Genomic DNA, 14,948 nt, shown 5'->3' with positions numbered 1-14,948 from the left:
GGTCCTTGTTCATGGGATTCCTGCAACAGGAACTGCACTAAGGCTTGGGTTACCTTAGGGCTCATCTTGATACTGGGGCCTTCTGTTCCCAGGCTCCCGGCACCTCCACACCTGGTAACAGTTGGAGACCAAAGAGGAGGATCCATGTTCTCCTTCCCTTTATATAAACTACAGGCGAAAAATTACCACATTATCAATGGGCCAATTAGGGACACTTCCAAGGGCATAGGTAACAGAACTGGGAATTCCTGAGCAGTGGGGGCAGGGATGTATTTAGCTCTGGTGCCACCCTAGGCAACGGACTGTACAGCACCCCCCAACTTGCATAATGATGTCACATACACAGTTAACATGCTGTGACTTCTGTGGAAGTGACACTTCCGGTTCTCCGACACTGGGCCCTGTACCCCATGTGCCTTACCCCGTAAGTCTCCTTGGTGATTGGGGGGGAGATTTAGAAATTTTTATTTGAAAAATGTTTTCAAATATATAGGTACCTGAGAGCTCTATATAAATATGGCCCTTAGTATGGGAGGATAACTACTTGAGTCCCCTATATAAATTACTCTGGAAATGGTGTAAATATTCTTCTTTCCTTGGGATTATCCATTGAAAATAAACATTCAAAGAATTTAAAGGTGTGTACTTTCTTTTACGCTTCGTAAAACCAATAATTCATGGGAAAAAATCAGGGGAAAAGAAGATATGTAAAAAAAAAAAAAGCAATGGTAAAGTTTTTTTAAATAGCATTTTTCAAATACATTTTTCCATTAATTCCATTTTTAATTTTTCCATTCATTTTTATGCCACAATTTGATTGGTCTTGTACTGTGTGTAAATTCAATATACAGCCTTGTACATTTGCTGGATTTTATGCGGCAGTATGTGGTGATTATGGGTTGTGTATCTTTACACCATACATTTACACATCTATATGAATAGGCCCCTCTAGTCCAATGCCAACGACCATACATGCAATTTAGGGGCAGATTAATCAGGGGTCTAATTGAAAATTCGAATTTCGAGTTTATTTTAATGTAATTCGACTAGAGCATAGTTCAAATTTGAGTTTAAAAAAAATTTGAAATTCAAATTTTGAAATTTATCCCTTTAAGAATTCAAATTCGACTATTCGGCATCTTAAACCTGCCAAATTGGTGTTTTAGCCAATAGGAGACCTCTTACACACTTTTTTTGGTGAAAAAACTCGAATCTAATTTAATTCGAATTTGATTCGAGTTTGCGGGTCAATCCTATTCACCCGAATTTAAAAAAACATTTTTTAATACATTTCGATTGGTCATTTTTTTTGGAATTTCTAGTTTATGGGAATTTATGGGAGTTTTTATAAACTCCCATAAACTCGAAATTAGACCATTGATAAATATGCCCCTTTTAGTTATAAAATTTCCTAAAGAAATCCTGCCTCTCTGTTTTTTCCTGAAACACCTTCATGGGTACGAGTGCTCCGTTATTAAGCCATTATTTCATTTTAAATACAAGGGAAATGTCAATGCACTGAGCAACATTTTCTTGTTTATCTATATAATAAGATAAAAATAATAACCGCCGTGACCTTCCATTATCTACAATCCCAGGGATACAAATAATTTGCAGAACACAATTTTTTAGACGTAGCAATCTGCAGTTTACTATCAACATCGCTGTGGAAAAAGAGAACATTATATACCGTTACTGTGGGATTACAAGATCAAATGCATATAAAAATACAGGGGATAGAACATGATGGAACCTATTTACCATTTATGTTTTCACAGCAGAAGGTGTTTCTCAGAAAATGCCAAATGCCAAAATCTTTTATATAGGCTGAAGTTAAATGACGAAACCTTCAGAAATGTCAATGGAATTGGTTGGCTTCTTAAAAACCAAGAAGAAAGCACAATATCAGCATCGTTCTGTTTATTTTCTTCCATAAAATAAGTTAAAGTTCAACAAAATAAAACTTTGAGATCAATTTTGTATCTGGATTTCCTAATTTGAGATTTCATATATCCGTCCCTTTGTTTTCCCAATGACATCATTGGATCTAAATTTAAGGTAGAAGTTGCTATGCATAGTTCATGAATACATTTTCACCCTACAGTCCTCCCTTTTACAGCCCATGTTGGAAATTTAGTAAAAGAATTGACCCAGTAAGATAATTCTATAGAATCAAAGTTACATTTGAAAATGAGGATCAGTCATCCTTGGAATTCTCTAATTCATTAATGATCATGAGTTTAGAGGTCTATAGAGCATGAATGTCTTAGGAGCGACTAATCTCCCCGAACTGCCTCCCGCCGGCTAGAATCGCCGGCGGGATGGCAAACGGTGCGCTTCGTTTCCGAAGTTGCCTCATGAGGAAACTTCAGCCGACTTCGGAAAACTAAACGATCCGAGTGCAATTCCACCGGAAATGAAAATTCTAGCTGACGAGAGGCAGTTCAGGGAGATTAGTCGCCCCGAAGAAGAGTCGATTTATCGCCGGGCAACTAAATCTCCCCGAATATGAGCGTGTTTCTCTGCCCTTACTCCATCTGAACCTGTGCAGAATCCCATAAACCAAAGGTTTTAAGGTGTTTTGGTTTCAAGGTCCTCCTTTTGGATCCAACATTTATTCAACCCCACATTAGGCCCACAGTTTGGAAAAGGGTAGTCTAGGGATGGGCGAATTTGACCCGTTTCACTTCGCCAAAAATTTGCCGCCGGCGAAATGACGCAGACGCCCATTAAAGTCTATGGGTGTCAAAAAAATTTTGTCGCTTGGCAAAATTGTTTTGACGCACGTTTTTTTTTTTTTGACGCACGCCACCATACAAGTCTATGGGCGTCATTTTTTCGGCGAAAAAATTCGCCCATGCCTACGGCCTGTATCACTGTAAACCAGGTACAAAATCTAGGCCAAAGGGATGGCATATGTATTATAGTAGCTACTTCATTCAGATACAATAAAGCTCTAAACATAGTCACTAAACTGCACTGGCCCGGGGTTATTCCAACGAGCACCAGGGAGCGCTCCTCTTCCGGCTTTTTCTTTCTTCTCATAGCTGCGCATGCGCATTAAAGTGAAATGCTGATCTTTAAAGGATAAGTAAACCTTTAAAATAAGTGAGTGTGAAATTGACGAGGGTGCTATTTAAAGCAATTTTGTAATTTACATTCATTATTTATTTTTCTTTAATTCCAGTATATTAAGGGAAATATGTACTGTTAATATAAAAACATTGTATTACAACAGCACCACCTGCTGGTCATTTTCCCATCATTCTGACCACCAAGTAGTCAAGGAAGTTGTCAGAATAAAGAAAGATGTTCTTCTGCTTAGGAAAAAAATTAAAAACTTTTCTCAAACCTTTCCTAAGCAAAAGAACATCAGAGCAGCCTCTTTATTTCTCCTGACAACTTCCTTGACTACTTGGTGGTCAGACTGGTGGGAAACTGACCAGCAGATGGCGCTGTTGTAACAAAATTCATCAATGTTAACAGGACACGTATCCCTTAATATCTTGGAATAAAAACAAAATAAATAATGAATGTACATTGCAAAATTTCTTAGAATAGCACTCTCGTTAATTTTACATTCACTTATGTTAAAGGTATGTAAAGGTCAGCTATTTCATTCTACTGCGCATGCGTCTGCCCCGGGAAATTTGAAGAAAGAAGATGCTCGCTGGAATCATCCCAGGTCGGTGCAGCTTTCTGCTGATAGGAGCACTGGCCCGGGGTTTCAGGTAAGTAAATACATTAATTGGGGGTGCCTAACATATGGCACCCCCAAGTGGTAAACGACTTTCCTTCTCCTTTACGAAAGTGTTTCAAGTGTATACAGAAAAGCAAAATAGGCCTTTTCCCCCAAATCTTACCCTGATTCAGGATCCCACCACACCTGAAAAGTACCAGCTTGAATTCTGTGACCTGAACCTAAAGACATTTTGTTTTTTTAGTTCAAGATCCACTTGCAGGTCCAACTTTAAGGCATCCCTCAGTGCATAACAAGGTTATAGATATGGGAAAATATTGGTGTATGTGATACAGCCACAGACCTTCAAGAAGGCCTTTCAGATATATACATAAGAATTATTCTCCACATATCTACTTCTGAATAAGAATCTGCCTGAGCTCCCTCCCCCCTTTTGACTGCTTCAAGCCCCAAAGTAGCACTTTAACCTAAAATGGATTAAGTCAGGCATAGGAAGCACAAGGATCTCTAGATGTAAAACAAAACTCAACTCTCGGCTTTTATCCAACAGCTAATATAGAGTCTCTAAATTCTATATTGTTACAATTAACAAGAATACCAAAATCATTGATTTACGTTGCTTTGTAATCTCGCTTCAGTGGAGCGAAATGGACAAACAGAAAATCGCAGAATCTAAAAATAATCCAAACAATACAACTGTTCTTTAATCTAACTGTTGAAATAAAACGAATACCCAGCTCTATCACTCATTTAACTCATGACTTTATCTATTTAACGTGTGTAATAAGGGAACAAATTAAAAGATCCACTTGAAGGCAAGAGTGTGATGAGACGTTCCTGAGAATGATTACTTGGCAGAGGCTGAAAGTCTCAAAATATGAATTAGTTTAAGAGTCGCTCTCTGCCGCTCCTCAAAATGAAATATGATAAATGATTCTCTTGCATTCATGAAGGATCCATTTAAAGTATCTCAGATGATTAATGTAGGGCTATGGTCAAAGGAACACTTTGGCTGGCTATTGGGCTATTAAGAGTTGGCTTATGCCTAAATACAAGTATTGACCTTTCATCATTTTTTTTTTGTTTCCTGAGATCACAAATAATACACAGTGTTATAAATATCTTAACCTTCATGTAAGTTATTGTTATGAATACATAGTGGCATATGGTACAATGCTAGACACAAAAACATATACAACTATGCACACATTGAGGGCCGATTCACTAAGGGTCGAATATCGAGGGTTAATTAACCCTCGATATTCGACTAGGAATTAAAATCCTTCGACTTCGAATATCGAAGTCGAAGGATTTAGCGCAGATAGGATAGGATAATTCCTTCGATCGAACTATAAAATCCTTGGAATCAAACGATTCGAAGGTTTTTAATCCAACGATCGAAGGAATATCCTTCGATCAAAAAAAGTTAGCCAAGCCTATGGGGACATTCCCCATAGGCTAATATTGACTTCGGTAGCTTTTAGATGGCGAACTAGGCGAACTGGTCGAAGTTTTTTTTAAAGAGACAGTACTTCGACTATCAAATGGTCGAATAGTCGAACGATTTTTATTTCGAATCCTTCGATTCGAAGTCGTAGTCGAAGGTCGAAGTAGCCCATTCGATGGTTGAAGTAGTCCAAAAAAAACTTCGAAGTTTTTTTACTTCGAATCCTTCACTCGAAGTTAGTGAATCGGCCCCTTAATGTCATAGAGAAAATGCCTAGTCTACCCAGAGTCTAGTCTGGGAGGCCCCAACCTTTTTTAAATGTAAAAAGAGTTGGGGAGAAACACAAGCATACAAATTGTTCTCAGGACTGGCAGCCTACAGGAGGGTCTGTTTGGCAGTACATCTGTTTTTTATACAACCAAAACTTGCCTCCAACCCTGGAATTAAAAAATAAGCACCTGCTTTGAGGCCACTGGGAACAACATCCAAGGGATTAGTGAGAAACACATTACTGGTTGGGGAACACTGGTCTAGCCTTCATATAACGCCTAAAATTAATATTACCATTGTAATTAACATTACAGCTTTAATTAACAAACTTACAAGGGTTGTTCACTTTTGAGTTAATTTTTTGTTTGAGGAGGCTACCAATAGTTGGCTTTCCTTGGCAGGAAGTATAATTATATATGAATATATAAGAGTTAATCTCTTTTTAGGGAGACTAAACCTCCGGAAGTCCTACTTATCCTCCACCTTTGCTCACCTTGGCCCATCTATGGTCAACTCTGGGTAAAATTTAGGCTTCTAACAGTACTGCAATGTCTTGTCATTGTCATAGTGTTTCTATCCCTTTTACTGTATGTCAAACACTCAACAAACAATGTAGACTCACAATAGAACCAATGAGAACTATGGGCTATAAATGGTTTTAGAACCCTTTGAGAAATCATGATAAAGAACCACAACTAAACATTATACAGCTAAAATGGGACCAATGTGGCAGCTCAGGAGATGCTAGAACTGAGTGTTCAGGTGACCAATTAGAAAACAATTAGGGTCAGGCCACACGAGGAGATACGGGGAGATTAGCCACCCCAGCGACAAATCTCCTCTTCTTCAGGGCGACAATCTCACCGCCGGCTAAAGTGAAAATCGCCTGGGGGAAGGCACACGCGGCACTTCATTTTACGAAGTCAGCCGAAGTTTCCTTATCAGGCAACTTTGGGCGACTTTGGAAAACGAAGTGCCGGTTGTGCAGTTCGGGGAGATTGTCACCCCGAAGAAGAGGAGGTTTGTCACTGGGGCGACTAATCTCCTCGAATCTGCTTGTGTGCCCCTGATAATAGGGCAGAATGTACATATGAAGCAAGCTATAACTGTGGCACAACTCAGTGTATACGGACACCATTTACTTTTGCCCCATCTGCTCAATCTGTCATTGATGTGATTTCTGATTGAGGACACCAGAACTTAACCAACTAATATAGAAAATTGAGTTTTTCCACTCGCTCCTTACATAATTCAGTGCAGGGCTGTGCGTGCCTGTGTCTCCGTGTTCCTATTCTATCACTAAAATACATTTGTCTTTCTTAGCATTTCATATGTGGCAGAAAAATACCGAAGTGTAACATTATGAAGCAATATTATCCATGCAGTACTACTTGTTCCCATTACAGGAGCACAGGCTGATTGCTGCTAAGAGATCAGATTGAGACCTATGAGAGACAGATAATACCATCATTGTTTCTCTATTCTTCTCTATTTCATCTCTGTGGATTGTGTTAATTGTGTTATTTTTTTTTCATTTTTTTCTACTTTAACACTGAAAGTCTCCTCTGTATATGGATGGCTAAATGTATCTCTAATCTGCAAATGCATGCCGTGGAAATGCAAATTAAAAAATAGATTTCTTTTTCAAAAATACAATATTCTGACAGTTTGTGCTTGCAGATGGTAACCGTTCATTCCCTTATTTCCCCATACACTGTGGACTTCATCCCCTTTACCCCAAGGCAGTGACTTTTTATCATTTTAAACTCCCTTGGCCCAAGAGTTCTACTCGTTGTAACCTCCCTTGACATAATGTTGTGACATGGAATGTTGTTTATGTATTACGCGATTTAGGACTAGAACATAGACTAGGTCTCGGACATAGAAGAGTTGAATAAAATCTGTTAACTTATAGCATTTGCACAACAATCTTGGCAATACACCATATCAATTTATTAGAGAATGCAAAAAGTTTATCTCACATCTAACAGCTAACTCAAAGCATTCTTTTTATTTTATTGCGGAGGTACTGATGGAATTTGTTCTTCGGTAGCTGCTGGAGGCCACAGCACTATCTTGGTATACAGTCTGCTTGAAACTTTGGTCAAACCAGGGGCAAAACTACTGAAAAAGCAGACCCTGCAGCTGCAGGGGGAAAGCAGGAGGTATAGGGGCTAGTGATGGGCGAATTTATTCGCCAGACGCAAATTTGCAGTGAAATTGTGTGATTCGCCGCCGGCGAATAAATTCGCAAAACGGCCACGAAAATTCGTTGGCAAAAATTGACACCAGCGTCCATCAAAAACAAGACACCGGCACCGTTTTGCTAATTTTTCGCCGTTTTGCGAATTTCGCTGGAAATTCATGAATTTTTCGGTGAAGCGGTGCAAATTCGCCCATCACTAATAGGGGCCCCATGAGGCCCTAATTCATATACAATTTATTTTCAATTATTTTTATTGCCATTTTTGATTTACACAGGATAAACAAATCAAGACAATCACATGTTGCTCGTCTAAAGTACAGTATGTGAAAGAAGAGGAAAAGAAGAAATAAAAGGAGAAAGCTGGCCGGTTTTCAACCAGAATCCAGGGCTGAAGAAGTAAAGGGACATAGTGGGTGAAAGTAAATAACATAACTACTGAAGAGCTATGACTTTGAATTCAAGTGTTATTGCTTTGTACAGACTAATACGTTATTGTTTGTACCAGAGACTAAGGGAGTGTCAGCAGTGGGGAAGGAGTAGGTGTACTTTGGCCCCAGATTTTCCTAAAAGACGTCTGATGGCAGAAACCCTTCATGGTCTACCTTATTATGACCCTACACTGTGACACAAAGGGCATGGTGCAAAACCTACTACATGTATTCAAAATGATGTGAATTGTACATGTAGTATACATTTTGCACCATGCCCTTTGTGTCACAGTGTAGGGTCATACACTTCATATACAATTTCAATAAATACTGGAAAAACTGGTCAACCTTTAGACATTTTTGGGGCCTGAAAAATAATTTTCTGTGGGAAGAGTGAGTGTGCATACACATCTGACAGTTAGATAAATTGAGATTCTCTTTTTCCCCATCTGATCTCAACCGGATCATCCAAGCAGTGAATCCAATCTGTCTTCGATTCTTGTGACAGTATATCTGTCTCCTGGAAGCCATGCAGATGTACGCTCTGAATATAGACTTATATAATATAGTTTATTCCTATAACCGCCACGGCATTTGTACAGCTGAACCAACTTTAGCGCCTTTCCTCTTTATTAACATTATGCAAATGCAATAGCTTTCAAAAGGTGGCATTGAAGGAGTTGTGTAAAGCATCTGCTATAGCTAAATGAGTCCACAAAATTGGATCCATAATATCTCCAGGATAAAGAAAACCAATTTGGTGGACCTTTGCCTTAGAGGCTCATCGAAGACAGCTTAAGGTTACCAAAAGGAGGACACCTATAAAATTCCTTTGTGTGCCATGCAATTTTAAATATTGACCATGCCCACTTGAGATCATGAAACTCAGCAATATGCAACTACATCATGTCTTCTCATCGCCTCCTCTCCCTTCCTGTACTAAGTGTTATTAATTCTCTCTAATATCTCCAGGACATTGGTGAAACATTGAGTCTTTCATGCTCTACTAATAACATAACCCCATGGAGAAGCTCATCTAACCACCTGCATGTACTTGGTCTTCTGTTCTTCTTGGCAGATGTGATCCATTGCATGGTATTTGTTTAAAGCTTTAAACCCAAGTCCAAAAAAAATAGAACTGGCGCTTACAAGTGTCTATTAGGCATTTTGTTATCTGGGGCAAGACCAATTGGCTGCCCTTTTTGTTTGACTCTACATTAGAAGTTGGCACCATTTCTGAGAAGCAGCTGTTAATAATATTAGACTTGGTTGCTAAAAAGCACTTGTTATGGAAGTGTTAAATGAAGCTGTATATTAATTATAGAATTCCTTAATTTGTATTCTCTCACTCATTGTGTTTCACCTTTCTAACGCCATTCTCCTCCTAATTGTCCATTATATGATCAACCTATCACTTCTCCAAGAGACACAAACACATCTGTATATCTTATTTTTCCATATTTGCCGCTCCACTGAAACCATCAGCACCTAAATTACGTCTAAAAGCTTTTCATCTTGTCCTTTAAAACTTTTAGTGATGCGGCTCCCACCCAAAGCTCTAGATTATGGGCAAATAATGCAGAAACTAATAGAGGAGATATCTGGAGCAGAGGAGATCATCAATTAGCGTTTGACTGGGAACATCTTTCAGCCTACACCAATAGCTCATTTAATCATACATTAACATTGTGCCCAAGATTGCAGAGATAGTACAGTTGAAGAAAGAAGATCAGAACAGCAACATGCCAATAAAACAAACATAACTATTCATAGAATTACACCAGTTTGCCTACTGTGGAACCCCCACATAATAACAAAGTTTACAGACGGTATATTACTCAACCAACCACATTTGCTTTTAAGCTGCAGACCAGTAAATGGTGTCTGATGATTGGTTGCAATTCCAGCAATGGAGCAAATGTAGTACCCACCGTTGGGTATCTTTCATTGTGTGCCAAATTTTTCACCCATTATATCATGCTTTCTGTTGTCTGAGGAAGGGGCACGCCCGCGAAACGTTACATCACTTGACAAAATAAACATGCAGGGGATATCCCCGCTACACTAGCCTTCTGTGTTTGTGTGTTTGGCAAATTTTTGTGCTGATACTATTGGGAGAGGTGCTGACCCCTCCAGCCAACACTAGGCAACCATTACCAGGCTAGGGGAAATAGGGATTCTTTTTTGCTGCCTTATCCGGTAGAATGGGCAGAACGATGGAGCGATGCTCAGCATGGCTCTGGGGTCCAATTGGGATAATGTGTTCCTGGAGCACCTGGATCACTCTATCACATTAGTGTAGAACCTGGCCTGAAGATCAATTAGAAGATTTGGAGGTGAATAATGATGGGTCAATTTGACCCGTATTGCTTTGCCAAAAATTAATGAAACAGCCAAAAATGGGTCAAACACATTGGAGTCAAAGGGGCATTTTTTTACTATGCATTAGAGCTTCTGGGTGTTTTTTTTTCTTGGCAAAACACAGCAACATTTTTCACTCATCCCAAGAGATGAAGGCTTATTTGCTGTTTTGCCTATATTTCATACATCTGTAGATGGCACACCACAGAGCGGGGATTGGATTCAACACGTGTCTGAAGCTCTGGATGGGGTTTCCATTCATCAAGGAAAGTACCATGGTTAAATGGGTTGTTTACCTTTAAATTAACTTTTAGTATGATGGATAGAATGATATTTCTGAGACAATTTGCAATTAGTTTACATTTTTTATTATTTGTGGGTTTTGAGTTATTTAGCTTTTTATCTAGCGACTCTCCAGTTTGCAATTTCTGCTAGGGTTCAAATTCCCCTAGCAACCATGCATTCATTTGAATAAGAGACTGGAATATGAATAGGAGAGGCCTGAATAGAAAGATGAGTATTAAAAAGTAGCGATAACTATAAATGTGTAGCCTTACAGAGCATTTGTTTTTTAGATGGGGTCAGTGACCCCCATTGAAAGCTGGAAAAAGTCAGAAGAAGAAGGCCAATATGTCAAAAACTATAACAAAGAAAAAATGAAGGCCAATTGAAAAGTTGCTTAGAATTAGCCACTCTATAACATGCTAAAGCTGCTTTTTATTTCCGCAATGTTGCCTTTAAGCTACTGAATCTAAGTCAAGTACATCTGGCTTGTGCCAGAATGGATTTTATGTGCGACACAAAAAGATTTCTGATTAGGAACTGGTAGTAGAGGTAGGGGATTCGTTATCCGGAAACCTGTTATCCAGAAAGCTCAGAATTATGGAAAGGCCATCTCCCGTAGACTCCATTTTATTGAAACTTTTGAAAAGTATTTCCTTTTTCTCTGTAATAATAAAACAGTAGCTTGTATTTGATCCCAACTAAGATATAATTAATCCTTATTGGAAGCAAAACCCGCCTATTGGGTTTATTAAGGGGCAGATTTATCAAAGGTCAATGTTTTTTTGAACTCCCATAACTTCGAAATTCGAATTAAAAAAGACCAATTGAAATTTATCAAAAAATCACATTTTTTTCCCCTGAGGTGAATAGGTCCGTTGTCGATCCAATTTGAATCATACTTGAAATTTTTGCAAAAAAAAGTCCACTAATTGACTCCAAATAAATTCTAGGAGGTCCCCCATAGGCTAAAACAGCAAATCGGCAGGTTTTAGATGGCGAATGGTCGAACTCGAATTTTTAAAGTGACAGTACATTTTCAAATTTGAATCGAATTTGGACTATTCCCTAGTCGCAGTACACAAAAAATAGCTCAAAATTCAAATTTTTTTTCATTTGAAAATTCACCTCGACCTTTGATAAATCTGCCCCTACACCATCCAAAAACCTGCCGAATTGCTGTTTTTAGCCTATGGGGGGACCTCCTTGAACCCATTTGGAGTCAATTGGTGGACTTTGAAATTCGATTCGTACTATTCGAATTCGGCTGAATACTGACCTATTCAATTGAAAACTGACCTATTCGGTCAAAAAAAGAACTTCTACTTAATTTCGATTGGTCTTATTTTTCGCATTTCAACATTTTTTCAATCCGAAATTCGACCCTTGATAAATATGCCCCTAACAGTTGAGTGGGGAGGAGGGCTAATTACCCTCCAGGGAGGTTCAAAGCCAACCTTCAAGCCAATCGAATTGCATAGAAGTGGTACCGGGACTTAAACTCTCAAGGCAAACCAATCAGCACACAAGATTGCCTGAATGAAGTAAGATACCTGCTTGCGGTGACAGAAAATACATGGGGCCCTTCAATCTCCCCCCAGGGAAAATGGTGTTATATGATTTTTTCCTCTGGTTTTTTTGTTTTTTTTACTTTACACTAATAAAAGTGGCAGACAGATTTGGGGAGGCTTAGCCTTATAGAAAATCCGCCTATGTGCCCAATGCGCTTGCAGGCGTAAATGTGCCCTTCTATCTATTCTAAACATGTCGGGTAAAACTGGCAGTCGCTGATCTTTGAGTGAAAGATGAAGAAATATAGTGACATGTATAAAGCATCAGGAATCCAGCGTTTCTGTAACACATGAAGGGAAAACTTTCAAAGGAGTTAGAAGTAATCCAATCCTGTCACCCGACTGACATCAATTCTTGCTAGCGTGTCATCAAATGATTATCTTGTCAAAAGAAGCCATTTCTCACCCCCCCAAATATTAAATTCTGTAAAATATATTCCCTGCCAGAAAAGCACAATGTCGTTCTAATGTACATTCCCTCGACTGACAAATCTCTACATAGATCTGTCCTCTCCTCTGCTTTACATAAGGCTTCATGTGTGTATAAACATTACGGCGGCCGAGCGGGACCGTGGGAAATTGATCATGTGCCACCTAAGCCTCAGAAATGACCCCAATATTTCTAGCAATGGATTGTACCAAATATGAAACATATAGTAAAACTCTTGCCTAGTCCCAGCCATCCTTATATCAGTGATCTGTTGAAGTTTTTTGTTCTATGTAGACCCAAGACAATTAAAATATCATATAAACATTAAATAAACCCAATAGGCTGGTTTTGCTTCCAATAAGGATTAATTATATCTTAGTTGGGATCAAGTACAAGCTACTGTTTTATTATTACACAGAAAAGAATCTGAATTATTTGGTTAAAATCTATGGGAGATAACCTTCCTGTAATTCAGACTTTTCTGGATCCCTGGTTTCCAGATAATGGATCCCATACCTGTACTCTATTGCAGGTTGTCACTTTCTCAGCAGATTGTACAAAGATAATTAAATTACTTTTGCCCCATTGCTTTACTTATATGTTGCCTTTTAATTTAATATCAAATTACAAATTCAATCCCCGGAGCGTTGTGTTCCCAATCCAGCGATCACTTAGGGCTCTGCCCGCAAAAGAGACAATATCCAAGATTGAACCGCTGTATACCTCAAAAACAGCAGATTATTGAGGGGAAAAAACAGAAATATAGATAATATAGTGTAGTATTTAAAAAAAATAGGGATAGGACCGAATAGAATCAAATAGGGGCGAATTCGGGCGAATTTACGCACTGGCGAATAGTCGAATTGGCGAATATTCACCAGGCGAATAGGCGCTCGATTGAATATTCGCTCGAAGGATTTTCATTCGATCGAATGCCTTTTTATTCGATCAAAAACTTGGAAAACAAGCCTATGGGACTTTCCCATAGGCTTTTAAAGCAAATCGGTAGGTTTTAGGTGGCGAAGTAGGCAGTCGAAGTATTTTTAAAAGAGACAGTACTTCGACTATCGAATGGGCGAATAGTCGCATAGTTTTTGCGCTCGATCCAGTATTTCGACTATCGAATGGCGAATAGTCGCAGCGTTTTTGCGCTCGATCTATTCAAATCATTCTACTCAGGCGAATTTACGCCAATTCGATAGTCGAGGAGCACAAAAAACGACTTGAAATTCGAAGTTTTTTTACTTCGAATCCTTCACTCGAAGTTAGTGAATCGGCCCCTTAGTGTTTTTTATATTTTATTTGTGCTTAAACGACTAAAAAATCTCCTCCATGGGTGACAAAAATGTGTCCAATAAACATATAGTGATTTTAGCAAGTGACTATAAAAAATTTATAAAAAAAGTGAAAAATTAAATAAAAAAGAAAAAAAGAAAAATACAAAAAATCTAAAAAAAGAAATAGGAAAAAATGGGAAAAAAAGGGGAAAAAGGAGGCTAAAATAGGATCCACACTCCTCAATACTGCAAAATGCTTGTATTATAATTCAGTGAAAACCAAAGACTTAAAACCGCACTATTCCCGGTGATAAATTATACTGACAAGACATGAGTTAATGAATTATATATATTACATATAATAGTCTCTATATGCTGCTTCCGGTCTCTCAGTGTCTTTCACCGTCCACTGCGCATGTTTGTGACGCGCTTCCACAGCTCCCAAAATTGGTAGTCCTTTCTGCGCAGTGGACGGTGAAAGACACTAATGTTTACATTATTTTCTAGTAGACTTAAGGTATGGAGATCCAAATCGCAGAAAGATCCATTATCTGGAAAACCCCAGGTCCAGAGCCTTCTGGATAACAGGTCCCATACCTGTATGAAAGTTCCCCAATCTGTAGAATATTAAATGAATATTACAAGTCATTCTACGACCATGTAAGGGGACATTTACAATGCCACACGCAAAAAGGAAGACACATTGAAGCCTTGTATTCAAGGTTACATTTATTATGACTTCTGTATATATTATATGTATAAATATATTTTTTTCATTTATTTTATCTCTTACAATAAGGGTTTTTTGTCTGTCTCTCAAACACCAAATCTTCTGCATTGATTACAAATACAGATTTGTCTGTCACCATTTTCCCATAACAAACAATCCTCAAAATCTATTAAAATTTTTGCAGCAAGAATAATCACCTGCTTGTCTAGACTTCTATCTGCTCCTGACCTCCTGCACTCCTGCCTG

The 14,948-nt window shown here is 38.5% G+C and overlaps 1 protein-coding gene across 3 annotated transcripts in view; it reads right to left on the bottom strand.

The window, feature by feature from the left end:
* The window catches only part of LOC108707425 (glutamate receptor ionotropic, kainate 1), a 273,351-nt gene that overhangs the window by 214,230 nt on the left and 44,173 nt on the right, over positions 1–14,948 (bottom strand). The gene's annotated exons all lie outside the window — the stretch shown is intronic.

The sequence above is a fragment of the Xenopus laevis genome, chromosome 2L (genome assembly GCF_017654675.1).
Source record: "Xenopus laevis strain J_2021 chromosome 2L, Xenopus_laevis_v10.1, whole genome shotgun sequence".
NCBI classification, from domain to species: domain Eukaryota; kingdom Metazoa; phylum Chordata; class Amphibia; order Anura; family Pipidae; genus Xenopus; species Xenopus laevis.
This window is presented reverse-complemented; position numbering and strand designations above follow the sequence as displayed.